This window comes from Oxyura jamaicensis, chromosome 10 (assembly GCF_011077185.1).
Source record: "Oxyura jamaicensis isolate SHBP4307 breed ruddy duck chromosome 10, BPBGC_Ojam_1.0, whole genome shotgun sequence".
Lineage (NCBI taxonomy): Eukaryota > Metazoa > Chordata > Aves > Anseriformes > Anatidae > Oxyura > Oxyura jamaicensis.
This window is the reverse complement of record NC_048902.1, coordinates 5,980,122-5,994,609: the sequence shown is the minus strand read 5'-3', so window position 1 is coordinate 5,994,609 and position 14,488 is coordinate 5,980,122. Positions and strand designations below refer to the sequence as shown.

Here is a 14,488-nt window from a genome sequence, read left to right as displayed (position 1 = left end):
ACGTTAAGCTTGCTGGTCTGTTTTGCTCTTTTAAGTTCTTGTAGTCTTTAGCACAGGAACTTCTTTGTAAGTCTTTAGGCTACATACTAATGTGAAATAATTAAAGAATTCTGATTATTACCAAATATACATGTGCTTATTTGATCAACTATAGAAAATAACACAAAGAATGATTGCAAACTCCATCCTCAGCTGAATTCTACCAAAAGTATATAGCTTAGCCTTTAAACATGCAAGCCTGCTCAATAGACTGTATTTATACTAGCTATCCAGAGCTGATACAGTTTGTACTAATATACCACTAATTAACCCAGAACTGATCAAGGAAGAGAATCTTCTTTATCCCTTCCTGGGGAGGAAGGAAGAAGGAGCCACCTATTCAGCTGAGAATTAATATGCACCTCTGAGGAAAAGAAATGGCAGCTACAGTGAAGAACAAGATTTGTTTGAATTTTAATAAACTGCCTCCAGGATAGATGTACTTAAACTGGAGGGATAACTTGTTTAGTCCACAAGTGTGACTGTTACTTAAGCTGTTGAAGGCCAGTCTACCATAACACACTTATTGAGGCTGTTTATGAAGCCTAGTGTCAGCATTATCTAACATTTCATTTTGTTACTTTTACTGTTAACAAAGATCCCGTTGGTGGCTGAAGAGAAGCCCCGAAAGCAACTACGTTCATCACCTTGGCTGGCCAGAATCCCTTCAGGAAGCAACTCTGCTGCACATACAGTTGGATGAGTGCTCCTGCTGAACAATCCTTTGACAACGAAAAACCAAAACCACACCAGAGATCCAGGTAAGCCCAAATTCACTGCCATTGAAAGCATGGCACAAGCATTGTTTGTACATTGAAGACTGACAGAACTTTAGGAAGTGGATGTGACTTCAGTTATATATATGACTTTGAATTTAGTAATTCCAAATGTCTGATTATAAACATGCATGTACTAATCAAAATATTTAATAAACAAGTGTTAAAATGTTTACTTTTCTGTGACTTAAATTCTGGATTGCTTTTCTGAGAGCCCTGGCCTGCAATCTATGAATTTGCTTAATATTGTCACCTTCCAAAAGAACAATTATTTCTGTGATTGAGAAAAGCTTTATATTTGTATACACTTTCATAGCATTGTTTTTTCTTAAGAATTCTGTCTCATGCATTCTAATCTCTGAAAGCTGCCTGCTTGCCTGCTAAGCCCCCAGGCAGATGGTGCAGATGGTGTAGAGCGTGTTGTGCTCTGAGTTTCATCATGCCCTCAACAAGCATTTCCAGTGGGGTCCATTTGAATTTGGCCTAAAATTCAATTAATAAAAACTTCAGATCTTGCTTGCATGAAAATCTCTTGGATTTTTTGCCTTCTAAGCACAAGGCAGAATTCCTTGTAATTGCTTCAAATAACTGTTAGTAACATATGCACATTTCTTACCACAAATACCTCAGATCTTACTAATTTTCAGCTTCTGACAAAGGATGAAATGATGACGACAGTAACTGTGAAGTCCCCCAGTGACTGAGTGGTCCTGACCTGATAACATGATGCATCAGTTTACATGTACGTGGCTAAGTGTGTCTTCAAGCATAACTGTAATTCCACTAAATTGGTTATGTAAAACGAAAGCAGGCTGCAGGATTTCATGAAGAGTAATAACCTGGCTTTTTGTTTGTTCTCTTTCTTTTATGTGATATAGGTTGAAATAGAAGTGTTTTATTCTGCTTTGGTTTGCTTTAAATGGAATAACAAATCTAGCTACATGACATATCAGGTGAATTGCTATAAGGAACATCTCATTACACCTAAATGTTATTTTGGTTTTGTTTCCTATGATAGTTGGAATTCAATTTGTTCTGCTGCTGTAACATGTTTGAAACACATCATGCATCTGTTCTCTGACTTTTCTGCTGGTGGGAGAAAGGAGGAGAACCAGTAGCCTTTGCTGCTGCTAACAGTCTCCACCCCATGTGGGATTGTGTGTGTGCATGTGTGTTTTGTTTTCTGTTGTTGTGGTTTGTTTTGTTCCAAGCACTTCTTACAGGAATGCAATCCTGAGGTACAGGAGGCTTATTCTGTTAAAGTACCTGATGAGCACCTGACAAACCTAATGATACATAGAAGACTTGATTAACCTCTGGGCCTATGTGGATAGTCTTATCCTAAACCCTAATAAAAACATTTACCCTACTGTCAGATCCAAAACATCAAACATTTACCTTGTATAGTAGCTTGGATTCTGGTGAGCACGCCAATTTGAATAGAAACTTGATACCAGTCTTGACCTGTGGGTCAGAAGAGAAATTATCAGGTGGCCGCAGATAACACCAGAGAATTTATGGCTCTCAGTCATGGCTGGTGTCCTCTTTTTAAATCTCTGTTGAGAAGTAACTGAATTGTTGGGGCATATTAGTGTTTCATAGCTTGAAATTTTGTGGGCTCACTAGTCATGAACCCTCAGTTGGTATCCTCATGTTCCAGCTGCACCTCAGCATCAGCAGCTGGACCACTGGCATCTGAAATAGCCAGCTGGAGGATTTGGGTTTGTAGATGCTTTCTGGTAGGTCTAGCTGGCCCACTTCTAACAGTACAGTTCCAATAAGCTGGCATTCACTAATGGAATAATACTGTTTCTGAACACTCTGGGCATACAGCGCTAAACTGTGTAGTAGCACCTAGCTTATCGCCTTTCTCGCCCTTGAGCCAGCTGTTGACTTCATTAGGACAGAAGTCAGGCTAATACTGAGCAGTTTGGAAAGACCCCAAATAATTCTGTAACTATTGGCTCTGTTATTTTTATTAAAGGAAATTCCTTTGTTTGCTTGTGGTTTTGATTTACCAGTGATTACAGTGATTTCATGGAACAGTGGTTGGAGTCTGTAAATGCACAGTCACCTTTTCTTTGAGAAGTTTCTTGATGGATTTTTCTTATGGTATTACTGTAATCTGTAGAGTTATCAGATCAGCGTGGCAAACAAATATTTTTCATAGATATCAAGATAGTAAAACAAAATTATCTCAAGCCTGATAAATTTGCCTTTAGGAAGGTAGCATTTACACAAGGAGGTATTTAACAAGCAGGCCTTATTCACAAGATTGTTAATTGAAATGTTTTAAAGGGTTTCTAGAAATGTTCTGTGCTTATCTATCTGATCTTCCCACTCTCTGCCCCCCATCATTAAAAGGCTTTTCAAAGGTAGACAATTACAGTATGTGGACAATACCAATTTGTAAAACCAAGACTGAATTTGCTTCACATTTCAGGGCATGGATAATGTGCAAACAAATACAATTTACCTGGACTACAGCCAATTTGTTTTTGACAAAATATGCTGCAGATTCTTCAACGTATATTGTATAGCATTTTATACATTTATATTTTCTGTAGCATTTTATAGCTATTATTTTTGTTAAATGCTGATCCTGGTCCTAAATGAAAATGATCCTATCATGAATACATGAATATAAACATAACAGACTTTAGCTTTGAAACCTACCAGAATAATTTTTTCTGAGATTCTTAGGAAGTGGGGAAGTTTTTGGTGGTGGTGGTGTTTTTTTTTTTTTTTTTTTTTTTTTTTTTTTTTTTTTTTTTTAAGTTAGATGGTATTAATAGTCTGTTAATACCAGACAATTTTAAATTTTATTTTCGAATAACTACTTTCCATTCAAAGATGCTCTAAAACCCTGGGCTTGTATAGCGCTTTTAAAACAGGTTTTCTAAGATTTCTCGTGTAATGAATGATGCTTCTTTAGCTTTTTTATGCAAATATCATGATGTTAAAAAAATCCCACCTGTTACCAGGAAACCCATAGTTGAATGGACTCCTATATATGTGAAAATTGAGCAAAAACTGAGAGTTTGTGTCTGTCTGAACTACAAATATCATGAATTTTTTCGGATGCTATCTGTATGATCATCATATGTTAACTTTCACCTAGTAAGGGCCATTTCAGGAAAACACTCAGGCAGGTGTTTGAAGCTACTGACTTCTGTAAGCATGTGATTAAGGGCTTTCCAGAAGAGCAACCCTAATTATTATTCTTATGACTTAAATAAGGTCAGCTATATCTGCACACCTTCTCAATGCAGGGAACAAAGATTCAGCTTCAAGATTAACATCTTAAAGGTTTTTATTTTCCTCATGTAATACATAAAGTTCCTTCTGTTTGAAAATGAGAAATATTTTAAACTATTTTTGAACAGTTTATCGAGGACTTTTGGCTTTTTCCTCTTCTTTTCCCCTCAGGTCAGGCTTAAAACGTATTAAGTTATAGGTCTCTGAATTTTTCTATTCAAGCATAAGGTTTACTATCAGCCTGTTCTGACTGTTCTTCTGTTTAATATTTGATCAGTGTGTGGAGAGGCTTTCGTCAGAAGGGAACATATGATCAGTAATGACTTTTTTTTTGTCTTGCTGAAAGTTGGTTGTCTCCTAGCAATGCTTTTAAGACTATGAAACTGCTTCTGTGTTTTACACTGGTGTACATTGTATTCAGTCTTAAAAGCTTTAAATCCATGCAAGGCATTCATTATGTCAGTATTTCCTTATCTTCATTTTTTTACCCTTTCATAATTACCCATGTTAGCATCCTGTATTATTAGCAGTCACTGTCAAAACTCAATTTTCAGATTTTTTTAAAAAATGCATACCTATTTTTTCTGTTATTTTTTTCATGAAAAATAATTATAACAATTTTAATGTGTAGTAAGTTCTTATTTAAGGCATGTCTCTATCTTAAAAAATTTTTAAAACGTTTGCTAATTTTAAATGAATTAATGGAAATAATTTAAAAAAAATAAAAATAAATCCCTTTATGTGGCTATGGTTTTATGTTTTTTTTTTTTTTTTTTTTTTTACACTGATAAAGCTTATTCCTGTAAAGAAGTCTTTTTAAGACTTCAAAAGTACCTTTTAAAGTGATATACCTTCACGTATGTCAAGATTTTTCCTAGCATGATAGCATCAGAAAAAACAAGTCATATCCTTTTCTGTAATTACTTTGGTGTGATTGATTGTTCAGTATTGATTATTACTTCTGTGCTGGTATAGATCCTTCTTTGCTACTTAACGATCTACAGAAAATCACTGAAATAATGATTTGCATTGTGTCTTTAAGATTATTTTAAAGAAGAAGGCAAAACTTTTCCAGCTATTTTTCTTAAAGTAGACTCCATTCCAACACAAATATGTTTTCAAGAGCTACTAGCAGAAGTAATAGTTCAGTGTTTCATAGTAGGCTGCCCAAGAAGTATGTTGATGTCCAGAAAATGCAAGGCAAGTAATCAAGTAGTAAATTTCTAAGTTTACATAAATGATCTGAGAGTACAGTTCAAGTCTATGCAAAAATGTTTAATTCAGTATTTTACTGAGGCTGATAAATGAGATCTTAGCAATATCTTTGTATGGGGTTTTTGGATTAAGCACCACTTACACCTTACACATCTTCACTGAACAGATTTTTAATCCTTATAAGTGAAAGTTTCTTTTTCTTATTTTTCTTACTGGCACTTAAAAACCTGCCCTCTACAACTTACTCCGATTTCAAGAAAAAAACATTAAAATATCAGGGAAAAAAATAGGAAAAAAGTTCATTAATACATATCCAGAATTCAGACACCCTTTAAAATGTCCTTTTTTTTTTTTTTTTTTTTTTTTTAATGTTCACACAACAAAGGCAAGCTTGATCACAGGTTTGTGACAGAATATTTTAACTCTTTGTAGCATATATTTCTAAATACTTAGCAGAAAGCAATTTATTAACTATTTAACATAGAAGTTAAGCAAATTAGACCTGGATAGAGCCAGGACAGATATGCTAAACTTTTTTACCACCTCTTTTACCTTTCAAGTGCAGTTAATTGACATAGAAAGTTATCTTAGGACTATGAAGATGGTAAGCTTTAGTATTATTAGAAGGAGGTATTTTACTGTACAAGTGTAATGGGACTGGTTTTATTATCAAATATTCACTGCAATGAATACTCTTGCCCAGTTACTGCTGAAGAATACAGTACAGTATCTGATGATTCTTCTCACTATCTCTGCAATACAAGAGACTACAAGTACAGCGTGTTTCAAAATGCAATCTAAACTTTTACCTTTTATGTTTAGTGCCTTTATATTATAGGGTCCAGTGGTGATTGGCACATTCGGCTTTGAGAAAACACTATTTAAAACTTTCAAACTAAGATCTCACATAGTATTGAAAAACACATCTAGAGATAAAGTACGGTCTTTAGTCACATGAGCATCCGTGTACAAGCAGGTGAGTTTTTGGAATGTAGTGGAATACTCTCATGAATAAAGGTTTCTGGAACTGACCTGTGTTTTTCTTGCACTTGGTTGCTGAAACATAGAGGTATTTTTATTAATTAAGATGAATTATTCTGTTATTTTCCATAGGCAGTTTCTGAAAGCAACTACAACATTATTTTCTGAGATATTTGTCTTGCCCTATAGAAGGTGTTTCATCACTGTCAGAAGAGCTCCCTGTGTAGTTTCCAATGAAGCCTCACAAACATGCAAATCCCATTAGTAACTCCCCTGCTGGAGGGGAAGTTGATTTAACTGGAAGTCAAGACAGTTGTAAACCTCACTACAAAATAATAATAATAATAATAAAATCCACAACTCTTTTTTTTTTTTTTTTTTTTTTTTTTTTAAATCAGCTTTGGACCTGAGTATGAATAGCAGGAAAATCTGTCTACAGCACTACAAGGAATAATTAAGCTGTAAATTTCATCTTTGTTTGCCAAATGGGAAACAATATTTTTTACCACAGGCTCCCCTGCCCCAACTTTGTCTGTCTAGACAAACATAATTAAGTAATGGCTGATGGTTTGTTAGCATTTTATTACATGTGTTTGCAAGGGCATTAAGAATAATGATAAAATGAACAACAAATGTTATAGGTATTGAGATTTTCAGCAGTGGAAAACGTGACTTTTTCAAATCAGATGGGCTGGAGACATATATTCCTACAAATTAACTGTTCCTCTATGCAGAACAGCAATTGAGAGACTTCTGTCTTAGTTGATTTACATACACTAATTAGTGCCAATTGCTAGTTCCTATTAAGCACTGAGTTCACCTGCTCAATAAAATTCATAAATTAATATTTTCAGATAGCAGGTATTGACAAATAGCAGGAAACAATAAATTTGCACTGGATTATCCTTTCATTTAGGAACCTGTTTGTTGCTTTTGTATTCAAACAAATAATTTAGTGAAGCAGTCAACATTTGCAAGCTTTTGTATGTGTATATTATGTAAATGTATGTCTATGTATATATTTATATAATGGTAGAAGTTGCGTGCAGACAAGGATGGAAATATTTAACTTTTTTGCACTTTGACTAAGTCATGTGATCAAGATGTCTCTACTAAAGTGACTCATTTATCTGGCTGGGAAATAATTATGTTTATATTTTGCTGCTGAACCTTTAAAGCAGATTGAATTCTCCATATACAGGACCTACAGGAATATTCCATATTTATGGCTAATGCAGTTCAAAGGAAAATCTGATCTGGCATTTATAAAAATTCTTTGCAGCTGAATTTTCCCCCCCAAAAAAACATTTAACAGCTTAGTTCACTACCATATGGCTCATTTGTATCTTAATCAATGCACAGCTGACAACACAGAGGACAGTACTATAGGCACGATCTGCCTTGCCAGCCGGTGGCAAAGGGAAGCCACAGACTTCACAGGCAATGCTCAGCTATAGTACAATTGACGTAACCTGTACAAACTTCACAGCAAAATGCAGACACACGTTGGTAGATATATATATACACACACATATATATAATATCTATACATATATAAGTTCTGCAACACAGTAATTTACAGGTGTTCTGACTCGCCTTTTTTTCTTTCTCCTAGGTTTAGTAAAGACTTCGAGTCCAGAACTGACAGCCCTGGAGATCTGAGTACAGCTTCTAGTGTATGTCCTCCTCATAGCATATGAAGAGGATGCTCAGAGATAAGAGGGTCTCCGTGCTCTTGCTGGAAGTATAAATGTATAAAGTAAGATGAAAAGAAGCATGCCGTACAAGGGTGAAAAATGCAGATGTTAGAAAATGTTTATGAAGAGAATCATCATTTCTGTTATGCCAAGACACTTGCTCAACTGAAGAGGCACAAAATTGCCACTGCTGGAATTTCAAGTGAAACCTCAACTCTGTTTATTCTTAGAAGTTAGTGAATTTTAGAGTGTCACCTGTGACCAAACGGCCTGAATTATGTTCCTGTTGTATTTATATTGACTTCACAGAGAACAGACCGGAGCCCAAGAAGCCGTAACTAAGTAGGAAAGGAGTATGAATGAGCCTATGAAGAAGACTCTGAATGTAGGACTTTACTGTAGAGTATTTCTGCACAGTTTTGAAGATAAAGCTTGTCCTGCATGAAGTTAAAGTAGATAGTAATAACACAATCACATGGATGTAATTAGTTATCTCTCTACCTGGTGTGCATGTGGGTTTGTAACAAATGTTGTTACTTGTTTGGTACTGTGATACTTCTGATGTTAATTATTAGTAATTAATAATAATAGTAATAATTAGTAATTATTAGTAATTAGCATTTCACTACAGAAGGGAACGGAGAGGTGTGGATCCAGTATTAAGCTGGAAAACATTGATGCAAAGATTCAGAATTTCTTCCCTCTTTCATGGGAGAATAAAATTTTAAAGGTTTTAAATGACTTCAACTTAATAGGTAAAGACATCACTCAATTCTGGATTGTCCTTTTGTGACACAAAAACACTTTTTGGACACTACCTTTACTGTTGTGTGAAATGTTTACAGTATGAGCAATGCAAATGTCAAAGAGAAATTCCACTTTGAGCCATTGAAGACAAGTTCATAGTTCTGGCTGAAAATAGGTGAGATTTGATTCTGTTAAAGTTTAATTTTGAAATTGTTAGAGCCCAACTCTCTAAGCAAAAATTACAGTGACAAAACTTATAAAGGGCAAGAACTAAAATAAATGTTAATTAGTAGTATCTGTACATATCTTTTTATTTATTCTTAATAACAGTGTCTGAACTCCAACAATTATAGCAGCTGATTCTCAGTACCTTTAATGAGATAGTTATGACTGTTGTGTTTTGCATCTCCAGTTCTGAAAGTACTTTGAGATGTATTTCTGGAGCTAGTGAAGATGAGCACTACTGTTCAGTGTAAGTTGGATACTCTATATATCTAAAATTCAGGCTTTTTGTGTCTTAGTGGCACATCTAAGCTTAGGTCTGCTAAAATTAGTAGCCCCCTTAAAAACAAACAAACAAACAAAACACAACTGTAGATGTGTCACATAAGGTACTGTGGCTTAAGATCAGAAAATAACAAGAAGAATTAAGGTGCTTGTCTCTGATTTGCATAGACATTCAGATGATGCTCTCAATTTTTGTCTTTTTGAAATTCACATGCATTATCAAGGTTATAAATCATGCTTGTGAGCCAGAATACCTGCTTTCACTGTTAGAAGGCATGTTAACAGCATTAAAACTTTTCTGAAACTTGAAAGCCTTCCATGTTCATTTTTTTAAATAAGAACTGTAAATAACAGGCCATTTTGGAGTATAATAAATGATCCCTTACAGAGCCTAATAATAACTTAGTTTAGTTATAGCCCTTCTTCTTGCAATAGACAGCTTACAAAAAAATATTCCTACAGCATACACATAATTTTAGAGATCTGGAATAAAGTTTTGGAGCAAGTCCATTCATCTGTTTAGTACAAGTACGAAAATTACTAGGAATATCTTTAACCTATTTCTCATCTTAGGAAGCTGCCTTATCTTTTGGGGTTTCAGTTTGCCAATAGGACTCTCTTTGCAGGTATTTCCTTTCAACACAGACTGCTGCTTATCCTCATTGATCAAATCTCATCAATCAGATACTAAAGATTTATAAAGTAGGTTTAAAAATAATAATTTAAAAATTAATGAAGTCTGCATGCCTCTGAATTTGGAGTCTCTGAAGAATCATATTTTCCAGATTTTATTGGAACCCTCAAGAGTAATATTTAAAGTTTTTTAAATTAATTACAGCACGGACTCCTACTTAACCACACAGCTCTGAAAGTTGCAAATTAAAAGAGATAACAAGATCTGTGAAATAGCTGAGAGGCCAAAATAATGCAGCCATATTATGAGCACTAACAGTAATGTTATAGTGTTCTTTACCTATGATCTGAGCAGATACCCATTTTAAAGCAAAATAATGTTTAATTGTCGTGAGGGAGAAAAAAAAAAAAAGCATAAAAATGAAGTCCCCTTCAGAGAAATACATGCACTTCTTTGCTTCTAATGATGTTGTCATTCTGCGTTCAGTCCAGGACATGGAAAGAAATATAAAAAATACAACACACATTAATGTGCTGTTTATCATGAAAATAAGTAATTAGATGACCTTCAGTTTTAAAAAATCTGTCTTGAAAAAAAAAAAAAAAAAACATGCTCTTTTAGTATGTTTTGCCTACTTGTCGGTCCTGTTCTTTGTGTAATTGTGATACTGTCCCATTGCCACAATATGTGAGCATGTTATATATAAACTACAGACGTGCAAAAACTCTGAAGTTAGAGTTGTGTCTGAGAAGAAAACTTAATAATGAAAATTACTTATTCTTAGTGGGCATTTTTTTTTCCTTCTAAATTTATGATGCGGTCAGATTTGTTCTTGAAGAGAAAGGTACCACGTTCTTGCTTCCCAGCTTCGTGCTACAGGGTAACCATCAATCGGCACAGCCCATATTGTCCTTTTTGCACCACAATGTTTTTATAAACAGTCTAACTTTTCATGATAGTTGAAAAGATGAAAAGCTATTTATGGAATAAATAGCAACAAAAGCTAGCCAACTCTAGTACTGCATAATGGAGTTTTAATGTATTCTTCGTGTCGGCATGGTGTATTTCTGTGATAATTTTATGTGACAGCATAATTAAACTGGAAAACAATTCCCATTTCCTATGTATTTTATCTATTTATCATCATTTATTTCTTTACTTTTTTACTCTGCTATAAATAGTATTGTAAGGAGAGTTAAATAAGTTAAACCAATGCAATTACTTTTACAGATTGAAATTAACTTCATATATCAATTTATACTGGCTTGCATACAGCACCTTCTATTTGCCCTGTACAAATAAATGCATTTGTTGCAGTATATTTATAGTGTCACTATGGTTTCTGTGTTTGCACTCCTTTTGAGTAATGTTCTGTATGTTAAAACTTGACATTTTAACAGTATTTTCAAACAATTTCATTCATTATCAAATAACCATTTATTACACTGTGGCAATTTCAAACCATTTACTGGACCCTCTAGACATTGCTGAACAATGATTTATCAGGGAATGTGCAAATTTTAATGCTTATCACAGCAAATACAAAAAGTAACATTAAATAGTGACTTGACAACAGCTCTGACTAAATTATATTTTTAATCTTGATGAGTCATTTTTAGTAATAGCTAGTTCAACAATTTGTAAACGTGCTGGAAATTGAGGGCACCACCATAGAAGATTCTTCCTCGTTTTATCAGTTATCTTGCATACTTGGGGCATAAATTAAAGACTGTGGGACACAAGAGAAACATCTCTTATTGCCTTTAATTTTCTTATGGTGCCTACGATGCCCCAACACTGTCATGCCTGAAGTGCATTTCACATTTTATTTGAACATGTATCTCACAAATTCCACCTCTAGCCAAAGCTGTACTGATTTTTGCTTACCTAGAGAGAATAACAGAAATGCAAGTGGTTTTCAGTTTTGTAATCAGGAAAATCTCTTTTCCCATGTTCTAGCCAACAAATAGAACCGATTTAATTTCATATGTGACCACTAAGCTGCAAAATGCTGTGCTTGTATTTCCATTCCTTATCTTTCCTATTTCTATTAGACTTGAGATCCACAGTATGTCAGAGAACAAGACTGTTACCCACAAATGACAGTTAAGTTTCTGGAAGCACTGAGGTACAAACTTCACAAGACAGTATTTGAGGGAGGACTCCCTCCTCCCCCCCCCATTCTCAGAGATCGTTGCAGAGCTCGCACATTCAGCTCAACGTTAAATGAATTGAAAGGCTTAAATATCATAGAGCATATTCTTAGGAGTTTCAGGGACTTGGAAGTACTTCTTATTTCTGAGGTTCATGTGTGGAGTATAGCTGATCACATATTAGCAATTAATTCAAATGATTCCTAAATCAATCATTTAGTATTGCTGATTTTGATTAAAGTAACATTAAGAAGTTCCAGATAAAGCTAAGGTCTCTCTGTACAAAGCTAGCAGCTTAACATCCTCCTTGCTCAGAAGAACTTAAGAGTCTACACAGTTTACCAAATGAATGGGGGTCATAGGGATCCGCACCTTTTATTGCGATCTTCCTTGGCCAAGGTCACGAGGAGAACAGAACCAGAAGTTACACACACATCATCTATATTTCAATCCTAATTTCAAAAGCATCCCTAAGGTTTTGACTCATTATCTCCAATCCAGGAGTGGTCATCGTGTTCTGTTACACCTTCCAAGGCAGAAACAGCAAAAAGGAGTTTTTACTCATTAACCTAATAATCATTTAATTTGCTACAGCTTTCAATTTGTGCTTGTAAGCCAGACTGTAAATTGCAGGAGAAAGCAAGCAGGCAACTTGTTTTTTTGCTGCCTGCATCAGAGCATGGCATCATCCTCTGCCAGAAAGATGCAGCTAGGCCTGCTAACTGCAACAGCTGAGATGCATCACAAAGTGGGGCCCTTGCTCGTGCAGAAAGGTAATCCTGTTTGCTTGCTGATGGTTTCACTACCCCTGCTTTAAGGCCTTCTGTTGATTACTTTTACCCATGCATATATTCTGTGTTTAATCCTAGATTCTCAAAGTGACTGTGTTTACTTGTGATGACAGCAGTGATTTTTAGGAGTCTGGGGCTTGTTTTGGTTTGTTTGTTTTCTCACCAGCTCTACTAGTGTTCTGTGAGAATTTTCCTAAACTAGTAGGATGTGACCAAGCCCAAAGCTTTTGTTATGTCATGGTTTTGAAAATTTCCTTTCATCACTTTGGTACATTCAGAGAGTATTATTAAGAAAGCTCATCCAGAATCAGTAAACAATGACTAAATAATTTTATCCCAGCAAAAACACAATAGAACTGCTTCCCTGTCTTCTCAAATGTCAGAGATCATTTTTAGAAGTTGTCCCTGTATCCCTGCATCACAGGAATACTTCACACGCTACTACCTAAAGTAATACTGTCACTGAATTCAGGGAGGTCAGATCAAGCTTTGGGTTATACCAATCACTTAATTTTAAGAGATGCCATATGACGCCAGAATAAATGAACAATTATAGCCATGTAAAACCTTATTTGAAAAACAAACAAATGACTGATTATAGCCTAGCCACGTCCTTCCTTATTTACAAAACAAACAAAAAGTTGCTTTAGAAAATAAAAATGTTTTAAGACCCAGTGCAGACAAGAATAAGCAAGACCAAGCAACCAAGAGAGTCAAGCTGAGTTCAACCAGAGGTTGGAGCTGGAGGTCTATCCAGAGCCAGGCACCTTCATACTATTTTTACACAGGTATGTCTGTAAGCAAACAGAGAAATGAGCACAACATAAGTAATACTGCGTTTGTCTCCTTTTATTTTAACCAGTCTAAATGACGAAGTCTGAAGTTACTGAGGTATGTCCAGGTCAGTTCTTGTTGATCCAGAAGTGATCCTAAGGTGACTCCTCTTGTTACCCAAGCCCAATCTCTCCAGCCTGCCTGCTGGAGATTACCATTCCCTGATTTACACTGGTTAACCAAAACATTTGGCTACTTTTTCACCTCTCTCTATGAAATTAAAAGTTTTAATATATAAATATATATACTTGTGTGGTAGACTCTGTATGTTATGACCCACAGAGGTTTATCAACAATAAGCTAGCAAGTGCCAGAGCTAAGGCCGGGGAAAAAAAAAAAAAAAAAAGTGTGTGTAATATAGTCAAGGTTAACAACACAGTCAGAAATCAGAGATGTAAAAAGAGACGTTGTTTTTCCCATAATCAAATATATTATTTCTATGTGGCCAGAAGCCTGAGGTGGGGGTAGGGGGAGTCAGCAAGGTGAGCTTTTTACTCATTTGAGGAGATATTATACAAAACATTAAACCCAATGAGGATATCTGTCAAAATCTAAGATCTCTGCCATTATCTACCTTCCATTATGGATTAATTTGACACTAATTGCAAAAGTGATATAATTTAGCTCATCTTCAAAAACTATCTGAACATTAAAATTAATGGCTAGGATAAAATCTAAGTATTCTGACTGAAATAAAGCTTAGAGAGGAGGGGCCATAGGCTGAAGGAGAAAGCTTAGATGAGACTTACCTCGAAAAAATCACATTTAATACATAAAGTGACAGGGAACTAAAAGTGAATTTCAAGAAAACATTGCAGGTACCAGTGGAGGACATTGCAAAGAAATTGTGTACTGA

The 14,488-nt window shown here is 35.1% G+C and overlaps 1 long non-coding RNA gene across 1 annotated transcript; it reads left to right on the top strand.

The window, feature by feature from the left end:
* The first annotated feature begins 658 nt into the window (after nucleotides 1-658).
* Nucleotides 659-10,249, top strand: LOC118172372. Its single transcript, XR_004753671.1, has 2 exons — nucleotides 659-800; nucleotides 7,885-10,249. It is a non-coding gene; the product is annotated as an uncharacterized LOC118172372 (long non-coding RNA).
* Nucleotides 10,250-14,488: the final 4,239 nt, after the last annotated feature.